Here is a 4,603-nt window from a genome sequence, read left to right as displayed (position 1 = left end):
TCATTTATACCATGTTATTATTAATATTGTTATTTCAACCAGTGAAGTGATTTATTAAAGCAAACAAGCATTCACAGAAGCCGACGACAAAATAAGGAAATTGAAATGTTTCCGAGTTGTAAAGACCTTCCCAATTTACATGTTTGCTTAAGTTGTAGTGAAAGTGAATGAACAGAAAGAAGACGTGGTCTAACAAACAGAGCTCCCATGTGCCTGTCGCGCACCACTCCGTGCCGATTGATCTACGGCGTTGGCTGCGTTGCTTTAAGTTATTGTGGGCTTCCTTAAATTGCGTACCGTAAATACAGTACTTACTTCACATAAAGGTGTCCCAACTATCATGCACCAAGATTTAAAAATATGCATATGCCACGCAGCTGGACAGAACCAACGTAATGTTCTTTGCCGTCGCTTGGAGATGCACAGATTATTTTTTTTTGCATTCCGACTAATTACATAACAAGCTTGAAGAAATTATTCAACTTCTCAAATATTATAGTTTGATGAAGTGTGTCCATGAAAAAATTGCACAGCAACATGGGAAACTCAAGGTGCGGCTATCTGCTGTTCAATACGTGCAACAGAAAAGTACTTTTCTGAGCCTGAAAGAACCCGGCGACTACATGCAAAACACCTCGAACGGCCAATCGCACGTCGATTTTGCTCGTATTCGTGGGCTTCTTTCACGCTCGGAAAAATACTTTTCTGTAGCAGGTATTCAGTAACACAAAGCTGTATCGAGAGGTTTCCCATAATGCTCTACAATTTTCTTATTGACAGTGCCTTTATACGCAACTTTTTTTTTACGCCTCAAAGAGCATCTGTTTGTACTAGATAATCACGCAGCGCTGTGTTCTGCTACTGCACTTCGCATGGCCAGATCTCGTGAATCGGTTCCTGAGCATGGGGGTCTTCATGCCATTGGGCAAGCTGAGCTTCTCCCTGTACCTCGTCCACCCGTATGTGCTGTACACCAAGTTGATCACCACGAGGCAATTCAGAGCCCTGGACCAGTGGACCATGGTGAGACATGCGCACATAAAACGAGCTCACATTCGAAGCTTAATTCCATCACATGTGCGAAAAAAATTTCTCACATCCGATTACGGGTGTATACACACAATAGTAATTCGACAACGCCTATTTCAAGTTTCCTCTTAAATGGATTGTGCAGGTCTCGACAAATTCATAAGCAGGTTCCAGGTGGCTTGTTTAATATTCAATTAATAAATATCTGAAAAATCGAGCGAGAGACATCCGACGGCAGTCTACCATCATGTATCGGCAGTCTACCATCACTGAGTGCGCGAAACTTGAAAGCCATGCAAATATTTAAAAGTACTTTACGGTTAGGGATGAGTGGGCGATGCAACGCAATGACTTTGCGCGTAGGGAAAATCTACGAGGTGCTCAGCCATGCATTTAGTGGATAGGCAACATTTGCTCGCTTGTGATTTTACGACTCTCTACTGCCCTACTTGAAATAAAGTCGTGGCGTCATTTTGTGCCGCCGTTTTTCAGCCATCAGGAGAATCACTAAAAGCGTAAAAAAAGAAAATTCACCTTCTAAAATTGTTCGTGTGGACGCTATATCCGAATGCGAATGCACACGCCAATGAAGAATGACGTTCAGGTGAGCCAAATGTCGAAGAGAGCGGAGTCTTTCCTCAGGAGTTGCAGGACACCGAGCGAGCGGGATCATCTGTGCCCAATATCTTAGAGCGCAGCTCTTAGGCGCCCATTCCTGCGGCGGGCGTCGGCGTTATCTTTCGTAACCGAGCGAACGAGCACAGTGAAGGATGAAAGCGAGCGCGGAGCGCAGCAGGAGATGAAAGACTGCGATAGCGAAGAAAGCGTTTGGAGTAAAGCGGAGGAGGAGGGCATGGTGAAAGCGTGAGAATAATAATAATAATAATAATAATAATAATAATAATAATAATACTTTATTGATGACTTGAGAAACATACAGTGCAAGAATCGGGCCTGCCAAAGCCACAGTGGGCTTGAACGGCAGTGCCTGGCAGACAGCGACAGAGCCATCAGTAACTCGTTATTAAACAATAGTGAAAAAAAACACACATACACTCACATGACAGGCTTCCAATCATGCATTCATGTGTCTAAGAGCCTTTCTAAGACCATATTTTGTTTTCACATCTTGTATGCTTTGAGGAAGTAGATTAAACATTGCTGGGACATAGTAGTTACGAAGTCTTCGACCATATCTCGTCTTACAACGGGGTGTAATGTAAGGATTCTTTGGTCTCAGGGAACGGACAGGCACATAAGGAATTTTATACTGACTTAACCAAAAATGTTTTCAGATAACAGTTTCAAGCAGCAAAGAATTGAAATCAGGTAAAGACAACGTCTTGAACACATCAGATTTGGGGGAGACATCATAAGCAACATGCTTCAGAATGCCACGAAGGACGGAGTTGACCCGGCTTACCAAATGTTGAGCGCCATGACCATATGTAGATATCCCATACCGGATTACACTGTAGCATAAGGCATGTACTACAAGCTTTCGGACAGACAATGACATGTGAAATTTTATGTTATACAAAACACAAGACACTGCGCGAAGTTTTTGACAAATATATGCGAAATGAGAGTTCCAGGATAAATCACTGTCAAAAAAGACACCAAGGTATTTAATTGAACAAGCGTATTGCGCAGGGGCACACGAACAGGGATTGCAATGTGATGTGTGCAAATATAACGGGGAGGATAGGGTAACTTGCTTGACAGGGTTGTGGAAACAGATTAGTTGGGTTTCGGACGCATTTATATGGACTACAGTATTCTGAAACCAGTCCATCACTCTTGTTGTTGCCATTTGTAAAGAAGAGATGGCGTCAGCGTAACTTCGAGCGTGTGAAACAAGGACAGTGTCATCAGCATACTGATATAATTTGACGTTCACAACATTAGATAAATCATTAAAATATAAGTTAAATAATAACGGACTTAAAATTGAACCCTGGGGGACGCCAGCTTTAATTTCGGTCAGGCTGCTACGAAATTTTCCAATAGACACAAGTTGTTGCCTATGAGATAAGAAGTTTTTCAGAAGCCGCAAAAACGCACCCCGAAAGCCTAGCAAAGAAAGTTTGGTTAGCAGTATACTATGGCAGACGCTGTCAAACGCTTTGCGGACGTCTAGAAACAGTGCACAAGCAATCTGATTGTGTTCAAACGCAGAGTTTAGTGTATCGGAAAAATCTTCAAGCAGCAACTGCGTACCCCGATTCGGCACAAAACCATACTGGCTAGGAGATAACACGCCATGATTGCTTAAAAAGCTGCTCATTGTCTTGAGCAGATGTTTTTCCAATATCTGCCCAATGCATGAAAGGATAGAAATAGGCCGGTAGTTTTCAATATTGTTGCGTGCGCCACTTTTAAAAAGAGGAATGACCAGGGCATTCTTCAGATTATCGGGAATGATACCAGTGGTAATAATATTGTTTAAAATTAGTAGTAGCACATCTTTTATTGCTTCGAAAGTTCTGCGCAGCTCTAATATTGAAACACCATCAATTCCAGGAGATTTATTTGGTTTTAGACTGAAAAGGATTGATTTGAGGTCATGTTCCGAAAACATGGGAAGAAGGGCGGATTCTGAAATACTAGTTTGCAATGTGCAAGTATCTGGATGAGGTCTCGCTATACCAGACACTTTTGAAAAAAATGAGTTAAAATCATTAGCGGTGGCAGTACCATTTGAAGAAAAATGAGACATCAGATCAACATGGCGATTAGCGTTTACATCACCACCTCTAAGATTGTTAATTAGGGACCATGTTTTCCTGCTGTCACAACGAGCGTCCGTGAATTTTGCTCGTAAGTTATTGCGTTTTGCTAGGCGTATCATAGCATTGACCTTATTTCGAAGCTCTTTGTACCGAAGCCGCAAAGCAGTACAATTAGGACTTCTCTTTGTTTGAACCCATAACAAGTCTTTTGCTTGTATTGCCGTGAGTATTTCTGTAGACATCCATTTTTGGTCCAATTTACGTTGTTTGATTTTACAGACCCGTGTAGCTGCAAGCCGGAAATCGGTGAATAGTGCTACAAAGTTGTCATAGGCGTCGCCTGGAGGAACAGTCATCAAAACGTTATGCCAGTCGTGATTCATTACAAATTTTTCGAAAGCCAAGGGGTCAACAAATGATATTTGTTTGACTTCGTTTGGAGCGACCAAGTTGGTAGCGTCATCTGTTAGAGAGCAGCAGACCATGTAATGATCAGCAAGTTTCGTTGTAATAACGGCAGATTTGACACTTAAGTTATGTGCACGTATATTTATGTGATCTATGCAAGATGTGACAAGATGACCAGCAAGAAATTCTTCGCGTGTAGGTTCACAGATCGTGTTTTGCAAGCCCCATTTGGAAATGACGTCCAAATAATTGCCAACTGTCGTTGCTGAAGGGCGTAACGTATCAATGTTGACATCCCCAATTAGGCAAACATGGTCCATTGACGACATCGAGGCCAGGGCAGTATCAAGTTCATCCAGGAATATACGACCGTTGCAACACGGTGGGCGATAAACCGCAAGCAGAATTAGTGACAAGGAAGGTGCGCAAAGACG

This window comes from Dermacentor albipictus, unplaced genomic scaffold (assembly GCF_038994185.2).
Source record: "Dermacentor albipictus isolate Rhodes 1998 colony unplaced genomic scaffold, USDA_Dalb.pri_finalv2 scaffold_14, whole genome shotgun sequence".
Lineage (NCBI taxonomy): Eukaryota > Metazoa > Arthropoda > Arachnida > Ixodida > Ixodidae > Dermacentor > Dermacentor albipictus.
This window is presented reverse-complemented; position numbering follows the sequence as displayed.